This window comes from Equus przewalskii, chromosome 3, assembly GCF_037783145.1.
Source record: "Equus przewalskii isolate Varuska chromosome 3, EquPr2, whole genome shotgun sequence".
In the NCBI taxonomy this organism is placed as follows: domain Eukaryota; kingdom Metazoa; phylum Chordata; class Mammalia; order Perissodactyla; family Equidae; genus Equus; species Equus przewalskii.
Genome location: NC_091833.1, coordinates 52293681 through 52308009, shown reverse-complemented (window position 1 = coordinate 52308009; position 14329 = coordinate 52293681). Strand labels below are relative to the sequence as shown.

At 42.5% G+C, this 14329-nt stretch overlaps 1 protein-coding gene across 16 annotated transcripts in view; it reads right to left on the bottom strand.

Moving 5' to 3' along the window:
* WDFY3 (WD repeat and FYVE domain containing 3) overlaps window positions 1-12588 on the bottom strand; it is a 251531-nt gene extending 238943 nt beyond the window's left edge. For 9 of the 16 annotated variants that reach the window (XM_070612684.1, XM_070612687.1, XM_070612682.1 and 6 more), the window contains exon 1: window positions 11525-11658. The gene's annotated coding sequence lies outside the window, so the exon portion shown is untranslated. Of the gene's footprint in view, window positions 1-11524; window positions 11659-12334 lie in introns of those variants that run through there. The other 7 variants (XM_070612692.1, XM_070612688.1, XM_070612693.1 and 4 more) reach the window with 7 other exon arrangements.
* Between the last annotated feature and the right edge of the window lie 1741 nt (window positions 12589-14329).

Below are 14329 nucleotides of genomic sequence, written 5' to 3'. Positions count from 1 at the left end.
CAGCCACACAAGCGCACGTCAGTGCTAATGGTGGCCTTAACGCCTTTGCAGCAGCTGCCATGTCTTGTCGGGCTTCCCCATACCCTCCCAAAAGTATAAACACCTAGGCCAACCCATCTGGTGGTTATGCAACCTAACTCAAGCTGGGAATCACTGAACTTATTTACTCCGGTGACTCAGATTTAAATCTGGGTCTCTGTGGAAAAGGAGGTGGAGAACACAAACGCATGTTATGACACCATTTTTTGTTAATATTTATTGTATAACTAAAGCAAACTTAGGATTTTCTGCTCTTTATATAGGTTTGACGCAGAAACTGTCTTTCAAAATGTTTCAGGTTGGACTAGGTACGGATCAGCATCTGCTAGACTGAATGACGGGAGGCAGAACAATGCCTTCATAGAAAACTCTCTTTCCTCCCCTCTCCCCTTGCATAGGCATTGACCCACACGGTCTTCTCCCTTCTTCCTCCAGCCTCTCCTTTAGCCCTCATTGATAGCTACCTCTTAGCAATGCTGAACCTCACAATGAAAGATAATTCTTTCAATGCTACTTTGCTCAGAGATGACAGAAATACTTTCAACACCAGAACTTCAAAAATAATAAAACGGCAAAGAGATAACTCATCTACTTTATTTCTGGACTTAGCAAATAAAATGAAATACATAAAGCACACCTGTCATTAATGCAAAAGGTCAAATTATCTTTAAAAAGAACACATGCTAGGGAAGTCATCTTTAGTACCATTTCCATGGGGACCTACTTCCAAAATGCTTCAGAAGCAAAAGTAATGTTTCCATGTTAAAAATATGGTTTTCTCCCTAAGTGTTTTATTTCTAGTCCCTATCTTCATTACTTAAATAATAAATTCAGACTAGTTTTTTTCCCAAGAAACCTCATCTGATTCATTCATAGTGAAATCACTTGATTTCATAATTTTCTATAATTCTGATATAAGTAAATGTCATAATTTTCACCAAGGAAATTCTATCAATCTCTCTGATATTCATATCAAACATCGTCTTAGGGTTCCCCTAATCATTCCAACTCAAAGTAATCTTTCTACTCACTAAGTATCTGGAGAACTTCTGTACCTCGCAGAAAGCCTAACTGCACACTGTTCAATTATTTATGCGTCTATCTTATCTCCACCATATTACCAACTTATCGAGAGCAGAACTACTCTTATCTTAAACATCCACGTATCTCTCACTGTACCCAGTACAGGACACAATAAAACATTTGATAAATATTTAGAAAAAAATTATAGAATTATTAGTATACACTATAGCATCATTTGAAAGTCAATTTACAGTGTATCATCATTTTGGGAAACAAGAACTAGGTTCCCACAGCAAGTTTAATTCCTTATACTTGATCTAATCTAGTCACTAGTCATTACACAAATAAACCAAGCTAAATAAAATTATTAGGTGATCAACACACAATGGTTTTTCTAAAAATAACTGACAGAGAGTTTACTTTTATTTCATACTTGTTTGCTTACCTATGGTATTTATCATCTAAATCACCAGACACTGTTTCAATGAGTAAACGTGCCATGGGGATAGAAAGTGGGCTTTCGAGTCAGAGACCCAGCATTTCATCAAGGAGATCTGACTCTGAATTTACTGAGGGACCTCTAGGGGGAAGAGAAGAAAGAAACATAATACAACATGTATTATCACTCTTTCACTCGATAATGAACAGTGTCACAATTCCTAGGAGTGACAGTGATTTATTTTCTTAAGACTTAATTTTCTGACAACACGATTATTACCTAAGTCCATTTATTCACTCAGGACTTACTGAAGACCAATTACGTGCCTATGTGTTATGTGTTTAGAGAAAGAAGAAAATTTGCTGAAATACATTATCCAATATGTGGTAACGTTCTACAGCTGTTTGTTCAAATACACTATAAACATCCCTTCTACTTTTCCAAAATCTCCTCTATATTCCACACAATGATAGACAGTACTTAATAAATATCCCCAACTGCCCAATGTTTTTTTCTTTAGATTCATTACATGTTAAGAATGAACATCCCCAGTAAGCAAATATAGTAGTGATTAAATAAAGAAGTCCAGCAAAGAGGAATTAAGAAGAATGCCATGTAACTGAAATTTTACATGACCATATCCAGGCCTGTGAATGAACTACCAGTGGAAAATCATCAGCCATTTGCCTGGTTACCTGTCGCCCTTTTTATAGGAAACATACCCTTGGTGTGCTGCCCAGGGAAACAAGGCACAGAATCTGAATCTGTACATGCTACCCTCTTCACTGTCCGAGGAGAACAAAAATATCGACATTCTTGTATTTGTCAACCTTTTTCAAAATAGGCAAGATCATTATACTTTTAGTAATAAAATACAAATCAGTATTGTACTATAGTTATATAAGATGCTACCACTGGCTGAAAGATACACGGGACTTTACTATTTTTACAACTTCCTGTGAGTTTATAATTACTTCAAAATTTAAAAAATATATCAGTAAAGAAACGTCATTTAAATAAATGTTGAGAGAAATTAAAACAAGTAAATAAGTTGCTTTTCTAAACTCAAAACACTCAAAATGTACTAAGAGATTTAGATATTTTGAGAAGATACTTGTGGGATTCTTTTTAACGTGTTGAGTCCCAAATATAATAATCACCTCCTAAGTTAGGCAATTTATAAAGTAAAAATTAGGTGTGTGGATGCTCTATTTGAAGGCAACAAACCTACAAGTTGCGTGCAGATAAATTAGTTGTCTCCCCCGCACCCGGAAGAAAAAAGCAGGTAATAGAAAATAATTTTGGCATGACTTTTTAATATCAGATAATAGCTAGGTATCAGATTCCTATTTTTTCTAAGGCTAATATTAAATTAATTGACCTCCTTTAAGTCACACTCGCTGGAGAACAGAGGGCAAAGAAGCTGGGAAGAAACACTATACAGGAAGAGGAAGCTGGGCCTGGGATTCAAAAATACAGCAGATTCATCAAGTGTTGAAGACACGTCAAAAATCACCCTGGAACATGACCCCTTTCACAATGTAGGTAGCAAGGGCTTGAGAAACTGAGGAAAGCTAAAAGAATTAGTGCCAGAACTCAATTATCACTATTATCTAAGGGAGCTGGAGTGGACAGGACTGCCAAGAGATGAAGAACCAGAGGCCAGACAGGACAGGTGACCCAGCCAAAGTAACACAGCTTTCTAGCAGCAGAGGTACAATAACAATTCAAATCTCTTAATTTCTGGGCCTCTGAAGTGCCAATATAAATAAGCACTTATATTTTATAAGTAGGAATAAGAAATACTTTAAAGGGATTAGGCCATACAGAAAAGAATCAAACAACTGTAATTAGTGTATTAAAAGAAATCCTCAGTCAGTAGTCTTCTAAACTTGAAAATACAAGTTCAGTACTTTAAATCCACTGTGGGTACAAATGTATCTAGTTGACTTCAAGATACTCATCTAGGCTTGCAACCTCACCAAAATGCATAATTACACTACCACTTAAGTCTGTTCTCTCTACAAAGTAGGGAGTCAGTTTTCTTAAGGCTTAAAAGTATCTGCTATGGGGTCAGCATAACGATAGACAGGGCTGTCGCAGCTCACACACAAGTCTCAGGCTTGCCCAGGTACTGAAGCACCTAATTGCCACGGTGCTCTTTTGTGGAATATCACAAAACAATGATGTATGAAACTTAAAATAACTAAATCTACATTTAGTTATATACATTCAGTTTGTGCCAAGTCATACACTAATATACTATACACAAATAAAAGCAGGTGACAAAAATTAAAAAAAAAAAAATTTATGGGGCTGGCCCCACGGCCAAATGGTTAAACTTCCACACGCTGCTTTGGCGGCCTGGGGTTCGCGGGTTCAGATCCTGGATGTGGACCGGCTCTGCTCATAGCCAAGCTGTGGAGGCATCCTGCATATGAAATAGAGGAAGACTGGCACAGATGGTAGCTCAGGGCTAATTTTTCTCAAGCAAAAAAAAAAAAAAAAGAGGAAGATTGGCAATGGATGTTAGCTCAGGGTGAATCTTCCTTACCACCCCCCCCCCACACACACACAAAAAATATTTATGGGAGAAAACTTAGAAACCTAAGTCATTAGTAATTTCTCTTGACCTAAGAAAACCAATGTGCAAATTTAACAGCAAGACCATTCTACGAGGATGGGCTTACAAAACCAAGGCCCTACTCATGCACAACCATTAAAACAGCAACAAAAAAATCCAAATCTAAAACAAAACAAAAACTCAGCACTTAGTGAAATTACAGTGTATTTGGTCAACATACAAACAGTACCCATGTTAAGTGGGCTATAACACACAAAGTAATTCATATACTAAGAAAACTGCGGGGCATATCATCACTAAGCTTGTCACAATGGATTACACTATGAAGATCAATAACCCAATATTTACGATATATTATTCACAAGACAGTCTATCGCACGCCATGCTTTTTGGTTAAACAAAAATGGAAAAAAATGACTCCTATCACTAACAGACATTACTTTAAATGTTTTGCCTCAAGTCTTACAGCTTCTGCAGATCCAACACTGAGGCTTTCCCAATGACCTTCCCCTGCAGGCTCAAAGACATGCAGGTACTGGGGGGCCAGGACCTGGAAGCCTGAGATGTAAGGTCTGAGGGGCCCGGAGTTATCGTAACAGTTCTAGGCTTAAGATGAAACCTGATGCTCTGGGGTTGAAAGGCCTGTGTTGGAGCCTGACAAATTTCTACAGACCCAGGGGTGAGTACAAACACCCCAAGCCGGGCACCAGTACCGTCAGGCAAATCAACCTACGGTACCTGCCTGTCTAACCAAAAGAAACATACCTAGAAATACCGACGTCTTTATGTCCGGTACTAGACTTTTCACACTGTGCAGGGCTCCTGGTGGGGTTGTTTATAGAAGTGATATTCTAGACCTATCAGTGTCTTGTTTATTAAAGATTCAGGGGCCCAGTACTAAAGTAACCTCTAAAAATTCCCACCAGAGAAAGGAAAACAGAAGTGTGAATGAACCAAAGCATTAGGCAAGGAACCCTATCTATTTAGCTTGGAGAGAAATTATCTACATTTCTTCATTATTACATTTTTTACAGTGAATCAATTCCCGAAGTGTCTGGCATCTTCCCAGTATATGATTAGAGGAAGGATAAGGCCACAGGGAAATATGTTAAAGGATTTGCGGGAAGCTTGCCCGTGAGTTTAAGGGAAGCAGAAGAAAGAGCAGAGGCTGGCACCCGGATGTGCAATCATTCACCAAGTATTTACTGAGCACCTATGATGCACAGCTCACTGCCCTGGCCCTAAACGTACAGTGGTCAGCAAAACAGACAGAATCCACGTCCACGTGAGCTAGCAGTTACTATGTAACACTGCTGAGTATCTCCTTACCCAGTTTTCAATGACTAATCCCATTTTCAGCAATTCCATAATTCAACAGACATTAATTCAATGAAATAGGAATTCAGACGTTTAAAAAAAAATCTAGGACCTGAGCCTAGGGAGGAGACAGACAAACAAGGCAGCTGTTAAGTAGGGGTACGACAAAGGGTACTAAGGGGAGGGACAACCAAGCACTGTTCCGGTAGAAGGACAGTGCAGGGGCAGGAGAGGGCGGCATACTTCAGAAACTTCAGGTAGGAGACAGGAACACGTCTCTGTCCACGCACAGGACGCACTCTCAGCTCAAGTGCACTGAGCCCAGAAGTCTAAGTCCGGCCTCCACGGTCTGCTGGCCTCTCCAACCAACCTAACCTCAGCTTTCCCTGCTGTTTTCTGAACACGTCAAGCTCCCTCCTGCTTCAGGGCCTCAGCACCTGCTCCTCTCTCAGATCTAAAACTCTCACTCTCTTAAATGTTTCCAGCATCTGCTCAAATGTCACCTTAACAGAGAGGCCATCTCAGACAGCCCTCTATAAATGGCAACCCCACGCACACCGCAGCACCCCAGGACACTCTTAAGTCCCTTACCCAGCCTTAAGTTTCTCCATGGCACTTATTACCAAGTGACAATAGCATACACTTGTTATCTGTTCCCGCTGGCTAGAATTTAAGCCCCTTGACGTAACTCCACCACCTCACACTGTGCAGAGCAGACAGCAGACACTCAAATCTCTTCTTAAAGAATGAACAAATGAAGGGCCGTCAGAGATGAGACTGGAGAAGCTGGAGCCAGGTCATACAGAGCTTTCGACAGACTAGGACCCCACGCTTTAATGGCCCTTCTGTAATGACTTAGGATCTATTAAAAGATTTTAAGCAGAAAAAAAAAAGCATACTGGAAGATCACAACTTTATGTTTTTCAAAATCAAAAAAGAAAGAAGGGGCCAGCCCCATGGCCAAGTTCGGCACGCTCAGCTTCAGTGGCCCAGGTTCAGTTCCCAGGCATGGACCTACACCACTCATCAGCAACCACGCTGTGGCAGCGACCCACACACAAAATAGAGGAAGACTGGCAACAGATGTTAGCTCAGAGACAATCTTCCTTGAAAGAAAGAAAAGAAAAGCAAAGAGAATTCATTTTGGAAAGGGTGCGAGGGGAAGTGATGAGAAGAGGTGAGACTAGGGTTGAGGAGAGCACTTAGAAGACCACTGTTAGAGTTCAGCAGAGAATACAGACCCGAATAAAGTCCTCCGAGGAGGAGAGGGCTGAGCAAGAGAGACACTTAGAAGATAAAGGCAACGGACCCGATGCTTAGTTGGATGTGGAAATGGAGGGAGGCTGAGGAATGGAAGACGACTGCCAGGTTGCATCAAGTGATGGGGTAAATGCTAATGTATTTACTCAAACTGAGAAGAAAGGAGGAGGGAAGACATTTGGGGGGAAAGATTACGAGTTAAGGTTTGGAACATCTCAGTGGATATGTCTAAACTAGCAGTTGGATATATGACTCCAGAGCTAAATAGTAAAGTTTGGGCTGGTAAGAAAAAAAAAAAAGAAGAGGGCTGGCCTGGTGGCGTAGTGGTTAGGTTTGCATACTCTGCTTCACAGGCCAGGGGTTCACAGGTTCGGATCCCCGGCTCGGACAGAGCACCGCTCACCAGGCCACACTGTGGCAGCATCCCACATAAAACAGATGAAGATTGGCACAGATGTTAGGCTCAGGGCCAATCTTCCTCGCCAAAAACAAAAAAGAGGGAGAGAGAGTTAAAGATGTATGCTTGACAGTAAAATATCACAAATGTACTATTTTTAAATTGTATTTAAATGATTGGCCTTCAAATATGCTGTTGCTGCATATGAAAAACAAAAGACCATTATGTATCTCAGAATAAAAATCAGGGTTCTGAATGTCATTAATACTTATTACACATTAGTATATGACAAATAAAACATGGCGAACCTGATGGTAACAATTAAATAAAAACCAATCAGGAATATAAGTTATGATATTACATGAAAATTAGTTTTCTAAATATTGAAAAGCAATGTTATAATCGTTTATGTATTAATGCTTCTTACAAGATCTGAGATGAATTTGAAAGCTACATGATTGAATTATTTCAGTCTATTGTTTTTTCTTTAAGTCCAAGTAAAAGCTGACAAAATGCTTTAAACTTTTTTGAGAATTTTTTTTAAATTCTAAATTTTTCTTAAAAAAACAAAGCTTTACCTAGCTTTTTTTAAAAAAGCCAAATTTTTACAAAACGTTAACATCTAAGCATTAGAATTCCCTAATGATGCTAACTTTTACAAAAAAGCAATTCTAATAACATGAAAGGCATCAGCACAACAAGAAACTCAAGAGACATCCTCCAAGTTCTACTGTCTTCATGGTGAGATCACGACTGATGACCAAGCCAAAAAAAAACTATTTAGCAATGACTATCATAAACGTTTCATGTTGGTTCAAATACTACTGAAAATAAGATTTAAGAAGTCAGAAACACTAAAGGAGACCACTACATGTATAACAAATGGCTAAAAATTTAATAACTGACAACATTAAGTGCTGACAAGGATGCAGAGCAACTGAAATTCTTACATTGCTGCAGGTAGGGATGCAAAATGGTACAGTCATTTTGTAAAACAGCTCGGCAGTTGAATACAAAGTTAGTCGTACTGACAAATATATACTTATAATAGGACCCAGTAATCCCATACCTAGGCAGAAGTCAAGAAAACTGATAACATTTGTCCCTGTATTTAACTGTACATAATTTTTATAGCAGCTTCATTTACAATTGACCAAAACTGGGAACAACTCAAATGTCCATTCATGAACAGATCAACAAATAGTGGGACCTCACTATAACGCAATGCTACTCAACAACACAAAGGAACAAACTCAGTGGTGGGCGAGAGCTGGCTGGTACCAGCTTGTGAGACCCACTGTTCAATTTTCAGGAATTTTGCAAGCTGGTTTAGGTAGCTTAAAATGGGCCACGATGAGAATATTTACACTGCACTAATTAGCAAATGCTACAAATGAGGGATTTTTTTCTTTGGACTGCAGGTTGTTAACAACATTTACCAGCATACCACTAAACAACCTACTGATACACACAATAACTTAATGAATATAAAAAGCATTATGATAAGTGAAAGAAGACACAAAAGACTACACACTGAATGATTTCACTTATATGATATTCTAGAAAAAACAGAAGTATAGGGACATTAGTGACATTAATGGTTGCCAGGGACTGGGGGTAGAAGAGGCAGACTGACTACAAAGCAGTATGAGAGAACCTTCTGGAAGGATGGAAATCTTTTACATCTTGATTGTGGTGATGATTATCCAACCGTATACATTTGTCAAAACTTTTACTGTATGTAAATTATACTTCAATAAACCTGACTACAAAAAAATCAGAGTAGAAGTCATTTATCTCTTAACTCTTCTATGGATGATAAATGCATCACACAGACAAAGGAGGAACTGGAACTTATCAGTGCAAGTATCAGTAAGGCAGATTTTAACCCACATAAACAGAAAAAGATTAAAATCGTCAAAAAAAGAAGTAAACTTGTAATCACAGGAAGTACGAAAATCAGAGGCTGGATGATCCTGCCAAGGATGCTGCAGAAATGGCCCTGCTTTGGGTGTGATTTCAGACAAGGATCACTAAGGGAGGTTAGCATCACTAAGGTCTCTTCCTACTCTGAGTCAGGGGCACTAAAATCCCATGATATTTTGTTATGACAATCTCAGATCCATTTTTCAATTGTAATGAAACATCAACGGCTCCTTTCAACATAAAGCGAACGCTGTCATTGACTCAAAGCCTAGTGTGGCTTCCTTGTTAGGAGTTCCAGCTATGGCTTTAGACAGTCTGAGCTCAACTCTTGGCCCACCAGTGGCTGTGTGACTCTGAACAAGTGTCTCTAAATATCTATTTCCCCATCTGTAAAATGGGATTAACATTTTCCTGAGGTTTCAATAAAAATGCCTAAGAACAATTTCTATGCACTAAACTCTCAATAACAAACATTTTTTCAGACTTAACTGGAAGTAAAAGATAATAAATTACCAAATCTAATCCTAAGAATTTTAACTTTCCAAATATAGCAGACTTACTCTTTATATATCCAGTGGTTCATAATCTTGTGGAGCCAGATCTGTTTGAGAATGTGATGATTCCATGACTCTTTACCCAGAAAAAATGCAAATGCGGTGCATGATTTCTGAGGATTCACTGACCCTCTGAAGCACATGCACAAAATTAAGAATGCCTGATGTAAACTCGTAAAACTGCGAAGTTGATGGGGCTGGCCCCGTGGCCGAGTGGTTAAGTTTGCCCACTCCGCTGCAGGCGGCCCAGTGTTTCGTTGGTTCGAATCCTAGGCGAGGACATGGCACTGCTCGTCAAGCCACACTGAGGCAGCGTCCCACATACCACAACTAGAAGGACCCACAACGAAGAATATACAGCTATGTACCGGAGGGGCTTTGGGGAGAAAAAGGAAAAAATAAAATCTTTAAAAAAAACCTGCAAAGTTGAGCAGTGGAATTTAAGAATCTTCAAAGTAGAAAATCCCACTAATATTAAAATATTACACTGTCATTTAGTTTTCTTTAACAGACTTTGCAAGTAAGACTAGATCATGTCTTCTAATTCCTACCTCCTTTTTGCAGAAATTTTAAACTAGAAACATGACACTTTTTACATGAATCGATTTCAATTCAAAAAGAAACTAGAAGCAGAAACCTGTATTTCCAGCATCTTGAGAATGAATGGTTCAAAGTGTAACATGCACTATTGATGCTCGAATATCACAGGAGGCGTTCTCCAGTCAGTCTAACGCAATAAGTATTTTTAAACATAAAAAACATACCAAGCTAATCCCTATGTTTGAGTCCCACGATAAAGTTTTATTTTTCTTTTGAAGCAGATTTATTTTTCGTTAGACCTATGCACTAATACCACATCTAGGGGTTTTTTTCCCAACATATTTCTGGTTCTCTTTTATGTTGTTTATTTGTTATATGATTGACGGTGGAAAACAATTGTTCTAAACATGCTATCAAATAATTCCAACCTGGAAATAAGCTGCTATCTCAAAGCAAAAGGTTTGTTTTTCTTTTTTGTTTGGTTTTCAGGCTACAGTAAGCACTTGGCACTAACCAAGTAACGCTCATCACTGAACAAAAACTAGTTTTCCGTCTGCGTTAGCACCATTTTCCCATAGGAAACAACCATTTTTAAGGCACTGGAAAGGGTTCACAGGCAAGGGTTCACATACACAGTAAACATCCTTTCAATCCGGTTTTATCAGACTATTTCAGTGAAAGGAAGACCTCATACTGTAGATCTCAGGATGCAATCGTAAAAATCAATGAAACGCTGCACTTGAGGATCAAACACAGGCCAGGTCCGCCAAATGGCTTTTGGTCGGAAAGGTCACATCTGCTATTTAAATCCCACCGTAACCATGAATGTTGGCGATGCCGCCACATCGGTTGCAACGAAAGGGCAAACACACACCCCAGGAGCATCTAGCATCTCTGGTTCCTTCCATAAACGAAGGTTTACCAGCACAGGGCGTGGGGGGGAGAGCAAGGCTGGAGAAGAAGCCAGGAGAGGCCCGCAGCCCTGGAGACAGCGCCCGAGGGATGGAGGCCTCGCTCGGCTGCGCCGGGGCGCGGGGGGCTCCGGGAGCGGCGACCCGGGGAGTCTGGCGGAGGGGCCGGGCCAGACCCCGCTTCCCGGGCCGCCGGGTTACGCCCCCGCTGCTTCCTCGAGGCAGCCGCCAGCCCTGTCCTCCACATCCCCGAAATGCCCCGGCATCGCTCCGCACCACCAGGCGCCCGGGACCCCGACCCCGACCCGGTGTGACCGCGACGGCGCCCTCTCCAGGCCGCGGTGGAGGACACAGGCAGGCCGGCAGCCCCGGTCGCAGCGCGGTCCCGGGGGAGGTGGGCCACTGGGCCGCGGCCTGGCCCAGGGGCGGCGGGCGCAGGGCCGCGAGCGGGCAGCGCCTCGGGCCGCACGAACAAAGCGGCCGGCGCCGGGAGGGGCGGGGCGGGGCGGGGCCGGCGGGGGCAGCGGCACTCACCGGAGGGCGGCCGGGCCGCCTGGCCGCAGCGGGGACCGCGGCGGGCCGGGCTCCGCGCCGAGGGCGCGCCGGCGACGGGCAGGGGGCGGCGGCGCGGCGGGGCCCGGGAGCCCGCGGCGGGGCGCACGGCGGCGGGCCGGGCTCGACTCCGCGGCCGCGAGGTGCGGGAAGCGGGCCGCCGCGGCGGGAGCGCGCTAGGCGGCCGGGGCCGCGATGCCGCCGCCTTTCCCTTCTCCCGCCCCGGGCCCTGCTCCCCCGCGGCCTCCTCCTCGCTGGGTCCCCGCCGCCGCCGCCGCCTCAGCCTCGGCTCTTCTCGGGTTTCTCCTCGCCATCAAGGCCGGGCCGACCCGCAGGGACCATCCTGGAAAGTGAGGGGTTGTCGCCGTCTCCCGCAGCTGTTGGTGGCCATCTTTAATCCTCCGCCTCCTCCTGCTTTCCCCACCTCCCGCTGGCTGCCTGACTGACTGACTCTGGATCCTCCTCTTTCCCCTCCTGCTCCTCCTACTGAGCCGGCCGCAGAAATTGCAGCCGCTCTGCCTCTTTCCCCTCCTGCCTTTCCTTCCTCTTTCCTTACTTCCTTCCCTTCCCTCTGCTTCCCGCTTACTCCTCGCTCTGACTGGCCAGTTTTGCCCCCTTTTGCAGGCAGCGGGCGCTGGATTCTCTGCGCTCGAGTCTCGCCCCCGTTGTCACTCCTGTCCCTCTCCCCTCTTCTCTTCCAGACGCACACAGCCGGCTTCCTTCCCCTCGCCCTGCGCTCAGCTGCTCTCGTTTCCCTCCCCCAGCCCACGGCCCCTCTTCCGCGGTTCTCACCTCAGTTCCAATTTCTCAAAAGACTCAGCTGAGAAAGGACAACTGGGTTCTGCTCTTCTTAACCCTACACCCATTTGCGGGATGCTGTCAGACCGCGATGGAGGCTCGGAATACTGCGTTAATTTTACTCCAGCTGGAGTACAAAAGGACTGCCCACACCAGCTATTCTACTACGCAGCTTTGAAAGTCCTGATGGTATCGTGTTTGGCTCCGCTCCATCATTGGACCGAGGAGTTGAAGAGCCCAGTCTCAAATGTTGCCTTCCCTCAGTGACCTTGAGCCGGTCGCCTTCAGCTTTTAGGGGTTTCCTCCCTTCTTGTAAAGGGCATTGTTTATACCTTTGCAATCCTAACAAACAGTGTTTAGGCCAAATTAGCACGCCCTGGCAACACCAAAACTGCTAAATGGTCATCAGTTTGCCCCTCAGTTGTTTGTTCCTCATCAACCCAGTGGACCATTTGGGGCATGCTTCAGTTCTGGCGGTGGAGACAACCTGAGTCAGCAATCAGGAGTGGACTCCCTTAAACAGGCTTGGAGAGGGGAAGTGGTAATATCATTGTTCTAACGACAAACTTCTTTTTCCTAACACTGCAATCTCCAGGAGCTTGTGAATTTCCTCTAATAAAGATGAAGCAAGCTGGACTTGCTGTTTGCTTCTTTTTAGCCAATTTTCCTTTGGCAAATTGGACTCATTGGTGAGGATTCACTCACCGATTATTACAAGGTTCAGCACTACTTGCCGATAAAATACAAATATTAAATGTGGGCACTTTAGGGCGGCGGTAACCGTTTCTGCTTTTTTGGGACAGTGGGTATTAAAAAAGCACCTTACCCTTTCAGAATAAGACGACTAGATGTGTTCAAAGATCATTCCTTTCAACGCGCCAAATATGGGGAGAAATGTTTTAAAATGTAGGTTTAGATTCTATTTCAAAACGAGTATTTTTTTAAGTTCAAACCGAAAATTATAAAAATGTGTTACAAAGCTCTTTGAAAAGAGTATGTCAAAACAATCCTAAAAATATATTTTAATAAAAAATAGTGCACTTTGAGAGGCAGAGAGGTGGGATTCTGATCTGTTTTCTTTGATACTGGCAAAATAACCTGTAGTCATTTAGGTTCCAGGTTTCAGTTGCCGTCTTTCAATACTAGTAATTCTGTTTGAAATCAACAACCTGCATCAGCGTCCAAAACTCTTTTAAACCCAAATAAAGTCTTTGAGACAGCTTTGGATAAGACATTTTGGAATAAATTATTAAAAACAAAGCACTTGTATGTTGGGAGGGTGTGTATAGTGTGTCTGTGTGTGCGTGTGTGTGCCTGTGCCCACCCGCGCTCTTTGGCCTTTTGGTGTTTATTTAGATTTTGCATTTCTCCAGTCTATTACTAGACAAAATTACCATAAAATTTTTGACGACTCAGTATTTCTTTATAAAACTGTATATTTGTAGGAAAAAGAGATTGGATAACATGAATACAGAATGAGTGAGAAAATCAGTTAACAAACACTGAGAACAGCATGCATTTTAAAAGGAGAATTTTCAGTGAAATATGAGGTTTCTGGAATCTTATCATTATGATTTTATCTACACTGAAGAAAGAAGAGTTCCACATTTTTAAGTTCATTAATACTTTAATTATTAATATTCGTCTGTTGAAAGAACTGTATTGTAAAGTTCACGGATAGATCGGTGTGCAAATACAGCCATTTCTTGTTAATGTCTTACAAACTGAAAATCTCACAAAGGTTTTTCAGTGATGGAAGCTTTTTCTTTTTTCTTTTTTACTGAAGCCATAAGAACACAAGCACTGTAAGAATGGATAGTATTCAGAGAAATCAGACCCTTCACATGGACGTTCTGCAGCTCTGTTTCAGATGTGTCTTCATTACAGCCTTACCTTCTTTAGTCTTTGTTGCTGGGCAAGTGTAGTTTCTCTGTCATCTTAGGGTTTGGGTATAAAAAAACAAAAGGTCAGGCCAGGTTCTCCTGCAAC